Source organism: Micrasema longulum, unplaced genomic scaffold (genome assembly GCF_059751315.1).
Source record: "Micrasema longulum isolate JH-2025_06_02 unplaced genomic scaffold, ASM5975131v1 h1tg000997l, whole genome shotgun sequence".
Lineage (NCBI taxonomy): Eukaryota > Metazoa > Arthropoda > Insecta > Trichoptera > Brachycentridae > Micrasema > Micrasema longulum.
The window spans coordinates 48,411-58,639 of record NW_028278185.1 but is presented as its reverse complement, the minus strand read 5'-3'; positions in this window follow the sequence as shown (position 1 = coordinate 58,639).

Here is a 10,229-nt window from a genome sequence, read left to right as displayed (position 1 = left end):
GTATTTGTTTATGAGTCCTGTAACAGGAATGTTTCTAAATAGGAGTAAGTATGCTAATCGAGAACACCCAGAAACCATCATTCGGTTTAATACATGTTAGTGTAAACAAGAAAGTTAACCGGCGTAAAATGGTACGCATAATGTTTTATTCATGTGATGAATAAACATCCCAAGTATACTTTTATAAGACAATAATATTTTAAGCAATCTTACGCTTAAAAAATAATGAAAATATTATATCAAAACGTTAATCGTGTCTAAACATGCTCTTGAATTATGTTGCATAATATACAATACATGCGTTTAGAAAGCTTAAATTAAAAAATCGGATGTATTTAGAATTTAAAAAATGAGAAGTTGAATGCATTTGCAATGGTAAAATTAAGAAACTGCATGCATTTAAAATCATAAAATTAAGGATCGTTTTTTCGAAATCCGACATTTGCTTAAAACGTTATAATTCAGTAAAGGGTTTTTTGTGATTCTTGCCAAATTGCGTGAAAAATCTTAATTTTAAAAAACTTTATCTTTTATCTTCTTATTTTAAAATAATTTCATAATTTTCTCTTATATTTTATTAAACATTTTTAAGGTATACAAAATAAAACAAAACTATTGGATTTAATTCCTTTTTAAAAAAAATATATATGTTAAGCGTTTTGTCTTGTAATTACGTTATCAAACTCTTATCGTCCTTCTGTCTTTCTAACACCCTTAATGTTTAAAATATATATTTGACGTATTTCCTCTAGTTAGGACATTATCAAACGCTTAAAGTCCTTTTTGTGTTAAAAAAAAATTAAAGTAGAATTAAATCCATTAAAAGTGTTTTATTTTGGATACCTACCTTACCAAATGTCAATATGGAATTCTACCAATTATCTGCATAAATTAATTATATACACAATAAAATAAGATTTTTTTCAAAATACGATATTTTATCGTACAAGACTTTGTAATTAATAAATAAATAATTCAAATAAATACTTTTTTTAGCCAGTTTTTAGTATATTTCAATAAGTTTTTTTTCAGAAAATCGATGCGTTTCAACACTGGCTTTACATTAAAGTAAAAAAAAAACAAAACGCCATATTAGGCAAATATTGTGATTTAAAAAAAAAAAACGGTCCTTAATAATTAAGGACTAACATGCATTTAGGATGATTAAATAAAAATCAAAGCTTTTCGATACTTTGTGTTTTTATATATGTATTTTACAAATTTTTTTTGAATTTTTTTAAAATTATAAACATAATTTAAATATATTATTTATCAATTAAGTACAAAGATATTCTTTACATACTTCCTTTTTATTTTTTTTGGACACAATTTGATTTACGATTATACTTTACTAGAATGAATATAACAGCATTTTTTTGTTAATATCTCTTTTTTTTCATTTCTTATTCGATAATGTGCTTCAAGATTGTTTTCATTTGCACACTTGTTAACTTATTACAAACAGAGTTTATCAGAAAGCTTTAAAAGCAACACACTGAAATGTAGAATAAACGATATTAACATCCCATGGATATATTTTCAAACATGAAGGTATAAAGAATATGCTTTTCTCGTCATCTGTACTGTTAGTTTAGTACACTAAGCTTAAAAATTACTCCAGAGAAGTCAAAAGGATAATCTCAACAATGACCAATCGATAAAAAGGGTAATTGATGGCTTGCTTAGTCAATTTAATGGTCGAGTTTATGTTGAGTACGCCATGAACCAAAAATCAGTATTTTTTTACGGCGGCCTCAAACGAATAACCACGTTACACTTATTTGTTTATAAATTTGTATGAACCACTTAGTTTTTTTTTTTAAATTACACTTCAACCAGTTTCGAGGTTACTACCTCATCAAGTGTAAAATGTCATACCACAAAGTGAAAAATGTTTTTGATAACAATAATAGAATAACCATGTAATTGACCGTGATTTTAGAATTTTAGGCCCTGATTAGGTTTTAAAATATATAATATTATTGGGATATTTTTAATTTATATTGATCTACACTACGATATCCAACATAAACAGAGCTCTCTATATAATTTGGTCAAATGTATTGTTTCTGGCTTACATTACCAAGAATGTCAAAAGCCATAAAAAGGGAAAAAAATAATGATAATAACTCATAGTGAAGGAGAAAATAAAAGGCGTTGAGTTTAATGCAATTAAAATCGTGGTTTGTGAAAAATACATGTATTTATATAAATAACCTTACTCGATTTTTCACACATAAATTGCTTTTTTTAGAATGAGTGAAACAAATAAGAATATCTTAGTTTTAAAAATGATTTTCAGATATGTGGGGGATTTTTTTCACTGTAAAGCTATTTATAATGTAGATACAATAATTTATCAAGGGCAGTAATAAAATCTTTTTTTATTTGAGTAATAATAATTCCAGGTTGTCGATTAAATATTTTTTTATTGTTTACTGCTTCATAAATTAAGTTTTCCTACTGTCAAACATTTTTTATTTAACTTGCTTATTGAAAATTTTAATGATTTAGCATAATTTCAAATAAAAAATAAAACACGTTTTACTAATATAATTCACCAATTAATCTACGAGTAATTGTTTTCAGTCAGTTTAAAATAGCTAACGAGATACTCTGCATTTGGTGTTTCAATCAGTGCCTTATACACTATTGGGTGGGGAAATAGGTGCAATAATAATAAATAGGTAAATGGTTAATTATATTTTATCTTTATTTTTTGATTATTTTTTAAAGAGTTTAAAACAAAATTATGACATTTTATTTCACTTAAATAGTTTAACGGTGCAAAAGTAATTTTGAATTTAATTTTTTTTTAAAAAACCTGTTAAAAAATATGTTTTTTTAATCATAGAATTCGCATTCGTTGTTCTTATATTAAAAAAATATTTAACAGTAACAGATTGCTATTATCATGATTTGAAAACTTTAGGTAATTTAATTTTTTTCGATGTATGAAATATGTATATTGGTTCCATCCCTGTTATAGAGGGTGACACTGATTAGTGATAAATGTGGAAACTCACCACTTCAGCACTTTACAAAGTTCACCAAATTACACAAACGAATCACCCCCGGTGCCAATTGTGGGTAAAATTAATTTCGGAGTAAATATGAAAGTTGTTCCCTCCAACTCTCCACAGAACCAGACTGCCCATTATAATATTATATATCTAGAAATTCTAACTATTATTATTGTAGGTAATTTCATCGCGCAGTTTCTACTAACTGCCATCATATTTCACTACTGAATTCTGGCTAAGACTTATTCATCACTGCTCTTAACCTAAATTCATTCATCGAAAATCGCTTCTATTTTTTGTCTAGTGCAAATTAACGTGAATCAAGGATTTTTATTTCAAAGGTGGTTTCACTTCTGCAAGACAATTTTTTCGGCTATTTATATTTTAAAAAATCACGAAATTTGTAATTCTCCATTAAGTTATTGTAAATATCAGTCGTTTGGCTGGTTATTTATACTGATTTTAACGATTTTTTCGTGAAATTGTGAAATATACGAAAAAATAACAAACAAGATTGTGTAGAATACTAGAAAGATTTGTGTCAAGCAGTAAGAGAACTTATCTTTCAGTGCCATTCAGCAACATGTCATGTTTCCAAGAAGTGGTTAAACTGTTTCAAGAACAATCAATCACCTTGGTGATTAAACCTATAATTCGATTCTTGGCAGGGTCAACGTGAAACATTTGTTTAAAGGGTGGTTAACAACGCAATATTTCGTACTAAAATAGAAAATTTTTAAGAAGCAATACATGAACCAGCGGGCCGCTGACGCTTTCTACATATTTCATGTATTTTCACAGTCCTACATTTCGCGTTGCAGTTTTCAAACATTTTAAGAATCAAACCGACGCGCGTCCAGCTTAAAGTATTGACTATTATTACTCTTCCGAAATAAATAATAAATGAATATGTTAAAATTATTTTAGCGCGCCGCAGCCTGTCGGTTTCAAAACTCCAATACAGTTTTTTTATAGAGACGGCTACCTAACATTTTGAGATATTCTCAAAGTTAGATTAAATTTCAGTGAAAATGTTGTTACTTTTAGCTGGTATTATCTAAGAATATTCAATATTTTTTACTAAAATGTCTGTAACAGGCATACGGAGAATAACAGACGAAAAAAATCCCAAATTACGTAAAAAGTCCTGGATTTATTTCTCATAGAAATTTTAAAATTTCATTTTGTGATTTTGATCGCTGTATACCTTATATATGAACAAAGTTTATGTATAGAAATAACAATTCAAATATTTGTAATATTGCCTTTGTTTCAATGATGCTTATTTATGTTTCTAACATCTCACCCTTAATAATAAATTACAATGAAAATATAAATAACTAATTTAATTTACTGACACTTAAATTCACATTCGTTTAACGCTGCTTACACAGTTCTTTAACTCATTTAACGTGCCTATAACCAATAACTACGACCTGGATTCTCCCCTATGGATGTTAAATACTTTCCGTCACTTCAATACAATGGTGTTTAGGGTTCCGAAATGGGGTTTTAATGTAACTGCATCCTCATTTATATTCATATTGCGTCCGCTCTGAGGTTAAACTTAAAACGTCACACGCACAAGTTAGACGCGGAAACGGAAAGTTATTCCGGAAGTTACCACGAACGCACTTGTTGTTAGGCATTAGGTAGTGGTTAACAAACATCCTACGTCTACCCTTGCCAAAGTTAAGGGCGAATCGTATTAACACTCTGTTTGTATTTGAATATTGTTCAAACTGCTGTTTTGTAAAAGTATTAGGTGTATTTTTTTTACTCATTTACTAACTAAAACGTAATACTTGCATTTTAATTATTAACCTATTTCAAAAATCATGCAGTTTTTCATTCGTTAATAACTGTGTTAAAAATTAGAAATAAGGGTTGTGGTGGAGGATTTACCTTGTACCTGATGTGTGAGTCCGCAACACTATCGTTTAACCATAACCGACTAACTTTAATTTTAAAAAAAACACAATCTTTTTTAATCTGGAGACATTTATGAGGAGTTAAAAATTACTGACTGTTCAAAAATGGGAATCAAATTGTATTAAGGTGGGGTTTAAACCTCAAACCCTTGATCCATGAGTCCGCGACGCTAGCCACGGGACCGCAACCGGTTTATATTCACTCTCCTCTTTTCCTCAATCCACTGAAGTACATATTGTGTACATCGGAATTACTTTCTTTCTAAAAAAGATGCTTAAGCTACCATATTTATTTACTAAAAATTTCCTCTTGTTCAATCGACTGTCCTGAACTACTATGCAAGCTTTCTATCAATGTTCCTTCCAAGGTTATAAGAGATAACCTTCTTCTTCACATACCTCTTGTTTCATCTAATTATAGGCAAAATTCATTTTTATGGCCAACTTTAAATAATTTTAATGTAATAAATAAATCACTTACATAGATTTATTTGCAAATAATCTTAACAACGTACGGCGTTTGCTTTTGAAATAATTCGTAGTATTTTTTCTTTTCTCTTGAATTTACATTAAATTACTCTTCATTTTGTGTTCGAGAATCTTTTTTAACTTACTATGATGCTACTTGTGAAAATCTGCAATTGGCTTATTTGTTTTGTTATATATATAAGATTATTATAGCTGTTGGTTATCCAAATAAATTAAATAAAATAATATTACAGAAAGCTCCTTCGGGCAATGTTACGCGTTCGGCAACAGTATTTTTTTTCTGTGTGGGCACCGCTAAGGAGACATTTTGCATTTTTTATTCATTGTTTACATATTATGTTGAGTTTTAACATTACTATCGGATGCGTGTTGATTTACTTTAAAGAATAAAAGCATTTTGAAAGCTAACGACAAATCCCACTCATTGCGTTTTTTGTGTTGATGTTATGTCATATTTTCTTACATTTATCTAAATATTTGAGCACGAAGTCAATGCCTTAATTAATAATAATATTTAATTCGAGGTAGCAAAGTACATAACCCGAACTCATCTGGAATTAATAATAATCATCTCAACAAGGTGATTATGTTTCCCAATTCCGGGTAATAGAAATAGCAGTAACGTTGTTAAGATGCTATTGTAAGTAATTTTGATAACAAGGAAATGGTACGGCTTTAAGCATCAGGTCACTCAATGTAAATTAAGGGTTGGAAAATAAATATTCAAACCTTGAATAATATGTCGTTAGGTATGTACTTATAGAAGTTATTGCTACCTGAATAATTTAGAATATTTTATTTTTGAATTAATTTCTAGGATTGGGTAGTGTATTTTGAAATCAGAGATTATTCGATTATCAAAATGAAATATTACTGAAAGCTTGCGTGTTACCATGCTTATCAACAGAAAAAAACTAAGACAAATCCCGTTTGGCATCTTTTGCTAATAAAGGGTCTAAAGTATTTTTTAAAATACGAAAAAAAAACAAATTGTAATTTTTCGCTTTAAATTTACGAGGAACATTTTTTAAGATTTAACAGCGTCTTAGTACTTCATTTGAGTTGTCGGATGATTGCCGTTTTTCCGTTGATAAGCATAAAAAATCACTATTTTTGACTCGTCTTATTAACTATTTTAAAAACATGCATTTTCATTTTTCTAAAAACAATAATGGAAACATTTTATTCACAATTAATTATCATTATCTTTACTGAAACTCTTTTTGATAGAAATGTGGAAAACTATAATTTAACGTGGTTTGCGATATCCCGTTTTCTGACTGGGCTGAATCGTCTATTTAAGCGATTTTGCAAAGTTTGCCGTGATATTTGACTAGCGGTTATTGTGTTTTATACATTTCTTAACCACAAAGTATACAAAGTTAGTAAAGAAATATTATATATTAAATAAATACATATAATTTTATACATATAAAAATGTTATTTTAATGTTATTTTCATGTAATAAGAATAGTAAGTTATTGTAAATTGGGCGGGATTAGGACAAGAATGCTTGAAGAGATGATAAGGAAGGGAAGGAAGATGTACATATTTATTATTATAATGTCTACTAAACTACATAATGCAAGTTTGAATTTTAAATCTAACAGAGTGATGTTTGTGTAATCTATATCTTTAAATTTTGTATTGTATACTTAAAAAGTCCTACGAAAAAAAGCATTTTTAACATACGATGTTTTACTTATTAGTATAAAACAGGTGGTACCGTCTACAAATCCCGGCTGGCACATGTATTGTTATTAAACCAAGTAGTTCTGTACAGTCAAATATTCCTGTCATAATTTTGTAAAGCAGTAGTTGGTCCCGCACACACACTGCGGTATTGTAGAGAAGTGATTCCATGGTAGGTGGAGGCAGTGAGAGTTGATACATAAGAAATACCGGTTTTGCATTTAACAAGAATTTTAATAGTCTCGATGTATTAAACACTCCATATATTTATTTATTTATTTAACTTTTTGTACATAATGATTATTTGTACATTGGCGGGCTTATTGCCAAATGGCAATTTCTTCCAACCAACCAATAAAATAAAAGTTTAATTTTTATAATTCAAGTTACAGTACATAGTTAATAGAAAAAAAAGATTAAAAATTTAAATATATATAAAAATAGAAATAAACGTATTTGTTTATAAATTACCTTAAATCGAAACTATTACTCAATGGGAAAAAGGAAAAAAGAGGAAAGAGGAAAGAGGAAAAAGGAAAGGAGGAGAGATTAAGGAAGAGAAAGGAGATGTTTCTTCAGACGTGATTTAAACAGAGATAATGTAGTAACATATTTGATGGTGGATGGGAGATGATTCCACAGTCGAGCCGCATGGACACTATATAATAGGTACAGAAGAGATCTAATAGGCTTGCTTCAAAACAACAGAGAATAGACGTTTTGTTTCTTTTCTTGCTCTTATCATTACATCAAATGCAATTTTCCACTCTTACTTTCCTTCAATCATCCTTCACCACTCCTTATCAGTTTCCTCCTTTTCCTTCCCACTATCTCCTTGTTTTGTTCATATTTTTTTCATTTTAATATAAAGTATACTTATTTTTTGTATAATTTAAATCACCGTCTCTTTATTGTAGTATAATTTAGTAAAAACATATAATTAGATAGCTGGCCCTACTATGTATACATTTTTTATAGTTTTTTATTTATATTCATTAAACCTGTACATCTGTTTGTATTAAAATAAAAAAGAAAAACAAAAGCAATAATTATTATTTATTAAAAAAATACTGCTACCGTTTGTATTTTCCTTCAATAATAAATATAAGAAATATTGATAAAGCTCGCCCAATCCGTTTGCGGTGGACAAATAAACATGCCAATTTACGAGCTTATTTCTCAATACAAAACAGAACGATATATTTAATATCTTTAACCCAGTTGCGGTTATTTTCTTCTAAACTCAGCTTGCAGATTACATATATGTTTTAAAAATTACCGATTTGCAAAATAGTATTTTTAACATTATTTCCTAAGGGCGGTTTTTATTTGATAGGATTGAGTTGACTTACGACACCAGCTTTTTTGTCCGCCTGAGTCTGTCTTAATGTAGAATGTAGCATCTTTGACAAGAAAACAATTAACTGGCATTTCAATTATTAAAAGTAAAGTATCGATGTTTCATATTAAATTGTATATATTTGTTATATATGATAATTAAGCAGAAAAGAAAGAGACAAATATTTCAGTGAAACTTGACTCTAATACATATATGGGAAGCAACATACCTTATTTTTGCAGCAAGACAGTCGCGCAGTCATCTGACATATGAACAATTAATATTAAATTTTGAAAACTGTTCAGTCTTCCTTAAAACTGATTATTTTTTATGAGAAAGAATCAATGTTTAATTTATTTTCAATATAAAAACTATAAAATAACAATTTTGCAGTCAATTTGAAAAAATATTTTAACCAAGAAAAAAATTTTAATTTCAACAAAAGGGTAAAATTAATATGATATGACTATTTAAAGGCAATCAAGGAAGAACTCACATTAAACTAATAAACAGGACGTAAACAATTTCACAGCGGATTACCTGAAAGTGACAGGACCAATGATAAACGTTTGCCTTCTTGCAACTTTATTAATTGTCCCGTTTAATTTATTAATATTACCACAATTACTTATTTGATAACTCGTTTTGAGTACCTAATCTTATAAAGTGTTGTTAATTTGTTTTTATTTTGTCAACTTTACTAAACAAAATTATTCGAGTAATTGTTTTTTGACAACAAACATAAAAAAACGACTCCGAGGAGAGACTAGGATGTTTTTGCCTCGTGTAATGCTTGGCCCGTTTGCCTACAATGCTTGAGGTCCTGCATTCGACTCTTGGAAGGGTCGACATGAAGTATTTGTTTATAAGATGTTTTTACACTTCAATATAACACTGTTCCTGGACTGTTCCTGGGGCGTAAGACAGATTAATATTTACTAAAACTAGAATCCCACCAAGCCACTTTTTGTAGATTATTAGTAGAGATTTATATTAACACTAACTTATACGAGTATAATATTATTTACATTTATAAAAAACAAGAACTAACAGATATAATTAACAGCTAGAAATTGAGGTTATTATTTCTCAAACACAATAGTTTGATATTCAAGTAGGTTAAATGTTGTATTTAATATTTAAACACATGTTCAAAATTTCTCTGAAAAAGAAAGGTCGTTTAAAATTTATGACAGTGATAAAAATAAACAAAAAATAATAAATGTGTTTAGTAGCTTAAGTACAGTAATAAAGACAAACGTAAAACGCTTTACATTTTTTCTCCATTGTATTTAGAATCCATTTCGTTTAAGTATTAACGTCTAAGATTAAGCACAGTGTAATATCATATTTTAGTTTATCATACAATGTAATGTATGTTGGACTAGCCTAAGGGCTTGGAAAACATACAACAATTACCCGATGCCAAACGCCCTTCATAGTAACTTCTCTCTTGTGTTGAATTCATGACGCGGTGTATTTGTTCTGTGATACAGCACAACAAAACAACATCTTGATGGAACAGAAAGCGGTTACTAAGCACATGACAGCTGAGTAATTATTATGAGTAATACGTCCTGTCCATCACCGTATGGAGCAAGGGTCTGAATATTACAACTAATTACAAGGGAGGTTTTATAAGAAGGTGTGTGTTTGTAAATCGATATATTCCTTAACGAAATATCACTGTCGAATGGAAAGGAATATAACAATTTATCAAACAAAAAAATGCCTAAGATGTACAAAATTGAAATA